General features: G+C 37.8%; 1 protein-coding gene across 3 annotated transcripts in view; it reads right to left on the reverse strand.

The window, feature by feature from the left end:
* Nucleotides 1–13,756, reverse strand: part of PLEKHG1 (pleckstrin homology and RhoGEF domain containing G1) — a 2,146,741-nt gene that overhangs the window by 639,406 nt on the left and 1,493,579 nt on the right. The gene's annotated exons all lie outside the window — the stretch shown is intronic.

Genomic DNA, 13,756 nt, shown 5'->3' on the forward strand with positions numbered 1-13,756 from the left:
AAGAATACTGCAACAGTGAAATGGATCTTTTGCTACGTATACATCTTCAAAGCATCCCAGTTCTGTGGTACACAGATCTCCAAAACAGGCTATACTGCATGATTGATATTTTTAAAAATCCAAGTGCTGCTAAGACTGAAGGAAGACTCTGCTTGCAACCTGCAATTTGATGCTTCCAATTTATCTATACTTCTAATGTCTGACATACCTGGATAACAGCAATGGGCAGAGTTACTATGCAAAGACGCAATTCAATAAACTATACCTGGGGAGTATTTTCATTTTGCCCCAAAAGTGTCTCATTTCATATACGTAGACTGAGCAACTGTACTACATTCTTCATGTACTAAAAACAAGCAGCCCCCACCACTCCCACCCCTGGGGAGTTACACTAAAGGCAGACTGCAGTGCTCTAGACAAAAACTGCAATGCAAAAGAAAACAGTATCTTTCATTCCCATAATAAAAATGAAAAGTTTCCATGCTATTTAGATGAAAAAACACTAATGAATATACAAAGTTTACATCAAAGCTACAGTTCAACTTTGTAAATAAAATATTTATCCTAAAGACAATTCCCAATCCATGTGTAGGCACGGCTGTACAACTCACGCAAATATACACAGTGACATGATGACTTTAATAGAAAGCTTTGGACATGAGCACTTTACAAGAGCCTCCTAAATCATACATTGCTGACTGGATTAGAGCTTGCATCATCTGCAGGTTTGCCATTAGCAGGTCTTTGCTAATGCATGGGTGCACACCATACATCTAATCAGGCTGTTTCACTTCCCCTACTATTGGGTCTGTTTGTGTGTGGCTTTCACAGCATTACTTGTCAGATTAACTTTGGATCACCCATACCTCTCAACTGTCCAGATTTTTGCCTCATATTTTTGGTTTATTCCTCATAGAAGTTGTGGTTTTCTGGCAAATCACTGAGGTTTGAAGTCACTAATTAATGACACAAATTTGGGCTTCTGACTTTATATCCTTCAGAAAGTGAATACTACAAAACCTGTTCTAACACATTTCTAAGTTTATACGAGCAATATTTAAAATCTGTCCCTATTTTATGGGCCTTTGTCTACCCATTATTTTTGAATTTGTCCAGATTGTTTGCACTAAGAGGTTAAGAGGTATTTCCATCCATCCATGCATCTACTAATCTAGCCATCCCTTTTTCTAAGTCACTTTCCCTGATTAAAGGTCTTGATGATGCAGGCTGAGTAGAGCAGACTAGCTTCCCTATCCCAGACTTCAAGTTTGCAGCTGATCCTGTGGCATACCCAGGCATTTCCAGCTGAGCTAAGAGACAGATTCCCACATATACTGAGTTTGTTCTTTAGTTTCCTACCAGTGGGTTATGCAGTGTATACATCTCATGGGAGGCATACAGGAGTCATCCTTACAGGGGGTATAAACCACCTAAATGGAGACTTATCAACACAAGCAAGCATTGGCTACACCCGGAGATTCTCCTGAAATATACACTTCCTCATTGCATCATGCAACCAGTACAACTACTCTGTTTTAGAACCACTTTTCTGTTTCCTCTTGATCTCATCCTCTCAGTCACTATCCTGCAGTAGATGAGGAAGGGGTCACTGACCCGTACACTGAGAACTTCATGCTAAGACTCGGATCTTACTTCATCCTCACTGTATAGTACACCTGCATCGCTGCTTCCGCTGCACCCATGTAGTACTCAGTCACCCAATCCCCTCTACCTTTACTTGTCTACAAGACCCAAAAATAATTAAATTTCTCCCTGTGAAGTAGCTGCTCCCCCTCACTTAGATTTTGCATCTCGGTCTTAGATACTGTATGAATCCAACTGTTTCTACATTTAAAAGAGGTCTGCACTGAATTCTCTTTTTCACTTTCTTCAGTCCCAAATTTAAACTCCATCCACCCTAACAACTCCTTGTTGCTATGCACATACAACTTATTCTATTATTGTTTGCTTACAGCTCACAATATTTTCTGTGACTTCATTACTACAAGGTCTTGTTCTTCTTGTTGCCGACCAAGTACACAGAAATTATGCAGTGTGCTGCATAGTGTGCATACTGTGTCCTCAACTTATAAACATTTAATTAACATGCATATTTGTTAAGTATCAATGTAAATTTTGTGGAAGGTAAGGTTAAGGTTGGATGCCAGCCAGCCTCCAGGACTAAACAGTAAAGAAAATTTTAAAGTGTACCTTAAGAAAAGGAAATTAAGACATTAATTGACTAGTTAATTGTGTTTCAATTATGTGATATGTACTTAACTGTGGTTTGTGTTGTTTTGATCTCAATCTGAAGATGTCTTATTCGCAAAAGTGCTTACTGAGTCTATTGTAATAAATTTGCTTTTATGTTTTATTTGGTTGTTTTGTTTTTTTTTTTAATAACAGTAAATTTGCTTTATTTACCCAGTGCTTTCCTGACATATACAAGAGCTTTTGAATTGAATATACCATTAGATGAACTGTCTTAAAGAACATCTTGCTCATTTGTGTGTAATCTCATTTATTTTACTGAAATCAACTTTAATTCTGCATTCATCTCATCAGAAAGCATGGATATCTGCTCTAACATGGTCATTAAGTACCAAGCAAAGCTAGCTGTGACATACAGGGCAACACCAAATAAATCCTTTCAACATAAATGCTAACAAAATAAATGTTGCTGTACTATTAGAAAACAAGTTTCGCAGCACCATAAAAATAGCATAAAATGCAATAAAATTGTATCAGCTTTTATTACGTAATGAGCATTGTTAGGAATCTTTGTGAAAAAAATTCCATGCAATTTCCACATTGACTATCAGGAAAGTGGCAGCAAACACATGGCTTCCTGTCAAGCATTACTCTTCCGTTTCATCAGCCACTATACAACTGTGCACCTGGTGAGATCACATGACAATGAACAAACAGGACAGATTTCCAGGTCAGACAACAAACAAGAGGAAATACAGCCCAAGCTTGTAACCATGACATTTAGCCTACTGGATGTTTGAACTCAGGCCTTCTGATATACATTATATTTTGGACTGTTTGCATCAGAAAGGCTTGGCCTGATGTCTATGCTACAGGGCAGTTGGTGTGGACATTGGTCATTTTGATCCATTATATACTTGCATCTTAAACCCGCAGTGGTGGTGCTGCGGTAGTGTTGTCACCTCACAGTAAGACGCTGCCCAGTTTGATTCTCAGCTAGAGCATCTTCTGCGTGGAGACATGCTTGAACGGGCGTACCTTCGTTGAAGGTTGTGCGTCAGGCCTGGCAAGCCGGTATGTAAAAATCAACTGCCAATCATTAGCGGACCGGAGTTCCGCTGTGGCGACACCTAACCGGGAAAAGCTGAAAGAAACAAACAAATACTTGCATCTTAAAGGTAATTAGACCGAAGGAAGTAGTTTGCAGTATGAATCTTAAGGCAATTGAGATGCATGTACCAAAATACTGAACAGTAAAACACAACATAAAATGTTACTTTTTTTTTCAATCTAAAGTGGCCTGTGTCAGATTTTTGTTTCATCTCTACTCAGTGTACCATATAGAACACATGCAAATAGGTAAAGCAATTTATTACTTCAGTTGCCACTTTAGAGTGTTTATTATCAGATAGGTCTAGATGTTGCCTGCATGAACAGTTACGCTAATTCTGCACACTCTATGGTCATTAAAAAAAAAAATAACATGGTCTAAACTCTGCAAGGCTTTTAAAAAACAAAACTGGCTATAACATGAATCAGGTGTTTGCTAAGGTACTGAGGGAAAGTACTGGAACACAAATTGCAACTCTGGGCTGCCTGTCCATAGACAGCTGTTAAGAAGCTTGGGCCTCTTGTTTATGCTGCATATCAAACTGAATCCCAATGTCACAAAAGCCATGTGCAAGGCGAGAACATAAAGGCAACGCAGCCCAACCAGTCTGCCAACTTCCCTTCTTACCAGATAACCTTTGACACAGATTACACCAGCAGCAGTCTACTGCCATCAGACCTGCTCAAGACGACATACTGTTGAAAAACATGTATGCTTCTAATTTCTTTATTTTTTTGGGACACGTCCATTTTCTCCAAAACAAATCTAATAGGAAAATTGAATTCAGCTGTCTTGTATGTGTCTATATGTAATTGCCTTTAATCGTAAGAGCTACATTTCAAGGTCCTTTTTTCTTTTATATCCATTTTTCCTGAATAAGTTATCAATTTTGTTTGACAAGTGATTATATTTAAGTACCAAAAATGTTTAAAACACAGATACTTTCTACCTTCCACAAAGGTACAGAGATAGTTATATTTAGCCTGTCTTTATATGGCTTGAGGTCCTGAATGTGTCTGCATCTAGAAATATTGTCATCTCTATTCTTGTATAAATGGGAGTTTCCATGATTGCACACAGGACTGACTCTTCATTAGAATCTTTGCCTGTAAAGAAAAGTTAAGAATTTAAAACAAATGTAATGCTATGCTGAAATTGTGGGTTCTTACATTTGCTTTGCTCTACTGCATGATCCTTAAACTATTTTCTACCTTGCTCCGCTCATTCTGACACATATCCCAATGTTGTATGCAAGGACGTACTTTACCTTCCAGTAACTCTGAAATGCAAGCATTTTAATTATTTAGGATACTGAACCTATATTCTCATTTTTAACCACTACCCAAATCAAAAAAGATGTAACAAAATATTAAGATATACAATTGGCAGGTGTGCAATCATTCACAAAGACCAAAACCAAAAGGCACAAGTAACCGAAGTAATCAAGCCAACACTAGCTATGATAAAATTTATTTTGATTGTAGTACACCACATATCCTAAGAAACTGTAAAAACACAGTGAATGCTAGTTCAAAGTTTCATTACGTTTGAGGCGGAACCTATATGCATCATCCACAACTGCAGCAGTGTTTAGCAGGAACACAGAGTCTGTGTATCGTATGTTGTGAGAGCACGGCGGCAGTTTCATGAGTCTGTGGTCTATTTCTGACCTTCAAGTTTACTTAAGAATTTATTGGATATGTGACACCAGTCTGAACTCTAGACTTTAATTTAGAAAGAAAGTTGAGGCATCTAACAGAAGAATCGAGTGAATTCCAGATGTTGGGGCCTAGATTATAAAATAACTTGCTTGCAAGGATAATCCAGTAAAGGTTATGGAATATATAACGACAGCATAATGCCTGATGAGATTTTGACCAGAAGCACAAGTGTGAGAGTCTCAAAAAGAAACTTCAGATGGGAAAGTTGCATATAGTACTGTTCTCAGACAGTGACTACAACGCTGTATAGGTTTTAAGGCCACAGTTAAGAACTGATAGAACTTAATGAGTACTACACGGGCCTTTGGAATTAAATTAGAAGTCTGCAGCCATATTAAGTCCATTATACTCAAGGGAGCTTTTCTAATTTTTGTAACCTATAACATTTCTGTAGCCTTATATGAGTAAGCAATGGATTTCATAACAATAAGCAAACACGGAAACAAGCTGTGTTGTCTGACATATTAACAAGTTAAGAAATAATATAAATTATTTGTACAAATGAGTATAAGTTAAAACATATATTCATTTCCCAGATAAGTGAAGTTAGATTCTATTTCAGTTAGTTGACTTTCAGTAGAGATACTCTTCCCAGACGGGCAGACCTGTCTTTAGTTTATCTGCAGTCTGAACTAAATGTTTATAATATCAACAAAGCTGACGGTTCTTTTCCAGCATACCATTTATAATCAACATCCAAACTGTAAAAATATATGGTTATGGAGATTCTTTTTGGGTGAAGGCTACTTTTGAACTCTTACTGCAGTGACCCTCGGGCACATTTCTCTCTGCATCCATCCCATTAGCCATTCCTACCACCATGGAAGGCAAAAGCATTTGTACCTCTTACGGGTGGGAGCTGAGCAGCAGTGAAAAAAGCTGTCACCATTCTATGGCCAGGGGTGTTTTGTTTCACAGCTTTAACATTCCCCCCTATGTATTCCCAGTGCTGCTTTAGGGTTTCTTGTTGATTGTGTCAGTGAGGGCATATAATTTCCTTTAGGACAGCCCTGCCTCTTTTGAAGCTAATGCTGCCATGAGACATGTGGTCTCCTCTAGGGATTCTACAATGGGACCGAGTACAAGCACCCAGACATGCAACTGACCAGCTGGTATAGTTGCACTCCTCCCACACACACACATATACACCATCGCCTAAGTGGTCCTAAGGTATTTGAACTCACCTCACCTAGGTCAGCGTCAGAACTGTATCTTTCTATACTTTTGGAACTGGCAGTTACTGATAATGATTTTCATAAGTGAAATGCATGGACAAGTGTAACACATTGCACATCCAAGCATGCTTGTAAGTTGTGAAGACCTAGCATCAAATGATGTGGGTCTATAAAGATGCTACATGGAAGACCTGTAGACACTGTTGTGGGAGGAAGAAAGAGTGCAGATTACCTGTACTCTTAAGGTCCTGTTTGAAAAATAGTTGCTAGTTCATTCCAAAGCTGCCATTTCTAGGCTATATTTATCAAAAAAAAAAAAAAACAATGGATTTAAAACAATGAGTATGTAAAGACTGTACCAGCCAATTCCACATTACCCAAGGTTTTGTTTGTAATGTTGAGTAAGGTAAGGAGAACCAGGCAGCCCATTCTGGAAGCCTGGCTTATATGAGGAGCAGGGAAACAAGGCTTAGAGGGGTTCATCAGTGATGTAGTACAATAACCTTTAGATAGATGAAGTGCAATTACAGAATTCTAGAAACTTGAAGAGAGGCCAGTTGTGGAAGCAACCTTTTAATGAATCACACAGTAATAGCAAGAATGTAGTTGAAAAGATCGACAAATTTACTGAAGAACCCATCAGCACTGGGATTTCCATTGTTAGAGCCTTCATAAACAGTTTCTTCATTTTACTTAAACAGTTATCAATTCAGTTAGAAACCTGGAATAGATCCAAATGTCTGGAAATCATTGGTTTGTGCAAGTGGAGAGCAAGGAGATGGATCAGGTATGTTACATGCAAACTGTTAGGTGAAAGCCATGACAATGCACTTGTTACAGATCAATATTTTCCCATTCCTTTCAGATGAGTAAGTATGAGAGTGGGGTGTTAGACAGCGAAGGAAGCTGGTCATTTTCCTTAAAAGTTCTGGAAATAATAGTGATAATAGAATACAGTGGATATAAAAAGTGTACATACCCCTGTTAAAATGCCAGGTTTTTGTGATATAAAAAACTGAGGCCACAATAAATAATTTCAAAACATTTCCCACCGTTACTGTGGCCTATAACCTGTACAATTCAATTGAAAAACAAATCTGTTAGGGGAAAAAATATAAAAAATAAAAAATGTACAATAAGCTGGTTGCATAAGTGTGCACACCCTTAAACTAATACTTTGTTGAAGCAATTAGAGAGACTCTGATTAACCTCAAATAAAGTTCAGCTGTCCTAGTAGGACTTTCCTGACATTTACTCAGTTGCATGGTACAGCAAAAGCCATGGTTTGCAGAGAGCTTACAAAGCATCAAAGGGATCTCACTTATGAAAGGTATCAGTCTGGAGAAGGGTACAAAAACATTTCCACAGCATTGGATATACCATGGAACACAGTGAAGACAGTCATCATAAAGTGGAGAAAATATGGGACAACAGTGACGTTGCAAAGAACTGGACTTCCCTTCAAAATTGATGAACAGACGAGACAAAAACTGGTTAGGGAGGCTGCCAAGAGACCTACAGCAACACTGAAGGAGATGCAGGAATTTCTGGCAAGTACTGATTGTGTACTACATGTGACAACAATCTCCTGTATTCTCTATATGTCTGGACTATGGGGTAGGGTTGCAAGATGGAAGCCTTTTCTTACACAGAAAAACATCCAGGCCCAGCTAAAATTTGCAAAACAATACATCAAGTCTCCCAAAAGCATGTGGGAAAATGTATTATCATCTGAGGAGACCATGGTTGAACTTTTTGGCCACGATTCCAAAAGGTACATTTGGAGCAAAAACAACACTTCACATCACCAAATGAACACCATTCCCACGGTGAAGCATGGTGGTGGCAGTATCATGCTTTGGGGTTGCTTTTCTTCAGCTGGAACTGGGGTTTTAGTCAAGGTGAAGGGAATTATGCACAGTTCCAAATACCAGTCACTTTTGACCCTAAACCTTCAGGTGTCTGCTAGAAAGCGGAAGATAAAGAGGAATTTCACCTTTCAACACGACAATGACCCCAAGCATACATCCAAATCAACAAAAGAATGGCTTCACCAGAAGAAAATTAAAGTTTTGGAATGGCCCAGGCAGAGCCCATCCCTAAATCCAATAGAAAATCTGTGGGGTGACCTGAAGAGGGCTGTGCACAAGAGATGCCCTCGCAATCTGACAGATTTGGAGCACTTTTGGAAGGAAGAGTGGGCAAATATTGTCAAGTCAAGATGTGCCATGCTGAGAGACTCCTACCCAAGAAGACTGAATGCTATAATTAAATCAAAAGGTGCTTCAACAAAGTATTAGTTTAAGGGTGTGCACACTTATGCAACCAGCGTATTGTACATTTTTTATTTTTTATATTTTTCCCCTAACAGATTTGTTTGTTTTTCAATTGAATTGTACAGGTTATAGGTCACATGAACAGTGGGAAATGTTTTGAAATGATTTATTATGGTCTCATTTTTTATATCACAAAAACCTGGCATTTTAACAGGGGTGTGTAAACTTTTTATATCCAATGTATAGTCCTTTCAGAATAGGTTTGCTTACATCTGTTGACTAGAAGTAGCCACGTGGAAAGAAATAATTTCCAGGAAAAACTGTCAAAACATTTAAGCTACAGAATTAGACATTAATATAGATAGGAGACAAGTTATTGTATATATAGTTAAAATGATAAATATAGTCTAGCTAAACTAATGCAGTTACACTTAAAATATACAATTATAGGAGCAGCACCTAACAAAACTAACAGAATATAATTATGTAGTAATGAACATTTAGTTTATAAAGCCAAATGAAAACAAAAAGCATATAATTTGTTAAAGTATATTTCAAAATATCAATTTATAGGTTTATGTAAAACTGCAGTTCTATCTCCATTGTCTGGTAAATGCTTCTTAAATGCAGGGTTAAGTGCAAGATTGCGGAGATGGATTTTATACACTTCAGGGAAGACTGTAAAAGTTATTTATATCATTTGAGATATATACAACTCTATACCTATTTGTGAGTTTGGCATTTATGTAGGAAGCAAAGAGTAGAGGAGTTGGGCATCTGCGAAGGCTTTTATCCAGTAAATGTGTTGGTTATGGCTGGAAAGTTCTCTGTGTATTAAAGTCCATATGCAAAATGTAGCTGTACAAAATAAAACTTGGGATCATGGGAAAGTTGTCACTCATAACAGCTGGGCATTCAACTGGACATTTGAGTCTAAGATACATTTGTAAACCAGCAGCAAAGAGGAGACAACTTTCCAGAAATAATTTCCAGAAATAAGGTTAGGTTCCATTGGAGAGTTCACTGTCTTTAATACTGTTGATATAATTAGCTTACTCCTAGCAGGATTTGTGTGTTAGTGCATCAGTGAATATTGAAATTCTTCAAAAATTCCATTGTATTTACTGAAACATTGAGCAATTTCCTCAGTTATAATTCTTGCACCAAATAGATAACAAGGCAGATGTATGTCAACCACTTCAACTCAACTCGTACATTCATTGATTTAAGTGCCAAAGTCTCCTTTATTTGGAAGTGTATGATTACATTACAGAAGAGACATTTATCAATAGTAAGACTCCATTTCACATAAGTTTGAGTTTGTGGCTTTCTGTGCTGCTGAAGCAGTTAGGTGAGCAGAGGAGAGTTTGGTTAAAATCAATATCATCAGCATACACAGAAGAAAGTATGAACACAGCATATTTGTGAGCAAGGTGGAGTAAAACTGTAAACTTAGCTTTGAAATTAAGAGACTAACATCAGGGAGTTAAGATGGTATAAGATGGTTCTGGGACACTACATATGGCAAGTAACACTGCTGTCCGGGTATACAGTCACAGTGGCACTACTACATGTGGCAAGTAACACTGCTGTCCGGGTATACAATCAAAGTGATACTATTGCATGTGGCAAGTAACTCTGCCGTTCGGGTATACAGACACAGTGGCACTACTACTTGTGGCAAGTAACACTGCTGTCCAGGTATACAGTCACAGTGGCACTACTACATGTAGCAAGTAACACTGTTCTCCGGGTATACTGTCACAGTGGCACTACTACATGTGGCAAGTAACACTACTGTCTGGGTATACAGTAACAGTGACAGAATAAGGAGGAGATATAGATGAGGGTAATTTAAAAGCAAGGTACAACCTACCTCTCTAGAATTTTCCTTTCTTTAAATTGAACTGCATTTATTAGTGTACACTTACTATTCTTAACCAGAGTTCTACTCACGTTACTAATAAAAGATCTAGGCTGTACAACTTCCTTATTATACTTTTTAACAAGGAGTTTGACACACTGCCACACACATCTATGTAGATCACATCCACTCTAGCTACCCGGACTATTCTTTTGATCATTGGGTTAAAGAAATTTAGAGTAATCGGACATAACATTCTTGCTTAAAGTCTACAATTCCTTTTAGACTGTGTTTATTTGTTGACTACATAAACCCAGCAGACGCTGGAAGTACTGCCTGGTGAAGTGACTTGTATAGTCACACATTACACCTGTAAGGACTATGGGAACCAAACTCGGGACTACAGGATTCAGACTATTAGCAGCTCATAGCTTTTATCTACACTTCCAGCTTACATCTTCCTCTGAGAATATCTAGGCCTATCTAACTTGTTATAATGTTCTTTGCTGTTTTCCTGTACATCCTTATGAGTTAAACATAATTATCTTCATGGTAGCTAGATACCTTACTACTGAATTATCCAATATGCTTTTACTTACTTAACATACAAAGGATGCCCCTGTCCTGGAATACTTAAATTAGGCTGCATCTAGGAAACAGCTGCCATATCATGCCAATGTGCACTTTATTATATTCATCAGATGCTCCTACTCAACACTCTGATCTGTCCATTTCTCAAAAGGAAGCACCTCTGCTCTCCTTCTAACTTCAGCAAAAAAACTCATCAGTGGGCCATGCACTGTAAGGTCTCAGTTTCCTGACACACTCACAGTGTCCTGTGCTCATCTGATTTGCAAAGTGCACAAAAACATTGACTGGACAAGCAACATATATTTGCTACATCTGGCCTTTTACTCATTGTTGCAGTCTTCCTAAGACCTTGCTCCTTAGGTCATTTAAATGTTACATAAATGCTTCTTCCTGACTCTTTATCCGAACAAAATTCAATTATGACTTCCATGAATGCCAGTGAGGCTATTTTCTTGCTACACAGTTAGACCTGAGCGAGATGACCTATTGCAAAGATATGTCATCCACAGATGTTACTAAATAAAATTGTTGGCTTGTTACAAATAAATTAAAAATACTAGAATAATGCAAGCTAAAGTAAACAGCAAGAGCAGGAAACACTGACTTAACGTTTATGTTTATGTTTAGTAACAGAAGGGATAAGAATGGAATAAAAGGAAACCGTGGTCGTAAAAAGAAAAGGAAAATGGTGGAACAGCACAAAATAGTAGTGGTGGCACTGAGTGCCACGATTGCCGTGCATTGCCTTTAGAGAGTGAAACTTGCATACAATATTACAGATAATGCTGTGAACACTGCACTGCATACAGTTCCTTGCAGTAAGTACTGAACCAGTGACAAAACATAAGGAGTACACAACATGGCAGCACTGTGCGTCTTATAAACTGGTAATGTGCCAAGAGCATAAGGGATCCAGTTACAGGTCATGTAAACTGCACAGAACACACACACAGCATGACAGCACCGTGAACCTTAAAAATGGGTAATGTGCCATGTGCAGGAAGGATCCAGTCACAAGTCATGTAAAATGGTAGCACAGCAATCCTGAGCTTCTTACCATTGGATATCATACTAGAAAAACAAGGAAGTAAAACAGGAGGAAGTCTACCTAATTTAAGGCTGAGAGAATGGCATCATTGTACACCTTAGGACAGTGCAGGATGCTTCCAGTCACAGCATATCATACGCACAAAAAGACGACTACAGAATTTATATGAAACTGTGGGTTAAGTATAAGAAAGATCCACTAGAATTCAGTAACATGTTCACAAACCATTCATATGCATTACTTCATAATTTTGTATTTAGTTAATAGAGGGCTTACTACACCATCCACAGCAATGCACTAAAAAACAAAATATTGAGAAATTACCATGTTGGGACCCAATGAGCCTAGCTGACATCATTGAAGTCTGCTATATGGACACTGTAGTGTGCTTGGAAGTTTTTGTTTCTTTTACTGGCTACAAACAAGTGGCAGTAGGTACACTGAACTGATACAATACCCATTATCCATGCTTGTGTCTCCCCACGTGCATTGCTTATTATACACGAGGGGACACATGCTTTCAGTTACAAAGAGTTATCCCTGGATAAAGTGCATTCCCAGTAAACATTTAATCAAGTCCCATAAAACTGCTCCAGACACAAAGCCGAAGATAACACAGTTTAATATCCTTTATTTTAAATGAGCTACAAAATTTATTTGTGGTTGCACTAAGTTTTATAGTCTAAAACAAAGGATATTACACTGTGTTATGTACCTTTGGCTTGGTGTCTGGAACAGTTTAATCTGACTACAGTTTTTCAGTACCTTCCTTTAAAAATACTGCTGCATGCAGTACAGTTTTATTTGCATATTTGGTGCATGTATAAATTAATACCTGAAGGGTTGTAATGCTTGCTTTTCACTGCTCAGTGGCCCTATCCACTGCAGAGTATGTCTCTAAGTGTGGCTTTAAAGACTGTACATCAAAGTCTGATTTTAATAAACTCCAATCTGTGAAGATGAGACCACTTAATCACAGCAAAGCTCAAGGATGATGTAATGACTTAAATGGTATCTAGTGTCCAGATGGATTTATCAAATAAAAAAGATTAAATAGATAATTAAAAACAGCCAAATACAGCAAAAGGTCAGCATTGTACAAGCTGCAAGGTTGTCATCTATGTTTTATGAGGAATAAAGTATCAGCATCACTCAGACTGAAGTCAATGTATAAAGAAATGCTGCATATTTCTGTATATTTAAATACTTGTGTTATAACATATCCTGTAAACAAACACAGACTACAGCAGCAAAGCTGAATGGCACTTCTGGGGCCATCTGTGGTCCTACCCCCTAATTCATTTATGTTCCATACTCTTTTTGTTAATTCCCTGTCAAAACCAGTGCACTATTTTATACTTTTATGTAAAAATAGGTAAAGATCAAGTTGATCACACCAGAAACAAGAAAAAAAGGAAAAAGAGATTACAATTATTCTTCTTTCCTTTCCCTTCTGTTGTGTGTACGCATTGCATTAATAACGTTTTTATGTCCTGCCTATCTTACAAAGTTGTTAAAGTTTCATTCTTCACTTTAAAAGGAGGCTCGCTTAATTCTGTATGAGCTACTAAATGCCAAAGTCTGATTTTACAACAAAGTTTTGTTTCTCAAAAATTACTTCTGGATTGAAAAATTGACACCAACTTTTTGGGGATAGCTGGCGACAAGTCGGTGCTTCTCTTGTTTAGGCACAGAAAGCTTTGTTGGGGATGTACTATATGAACAAATGACTGCAGTAGCTATTTAAAATCTCTGTCTA

Source organism: Protopterus annectens, chromosome 1.part0 (genome assembly GCF_019279795.1).
Source record: "Protopterus annectens isolate FY-2018-M chromosome 1.part0, PAN1.0, whole genome shotgun sequence".
NCBI lineage: Eukaryota > Metazoa > Chordata > Ceratodontiformes > Protopteridae > Protopterus > Protopterus annectens.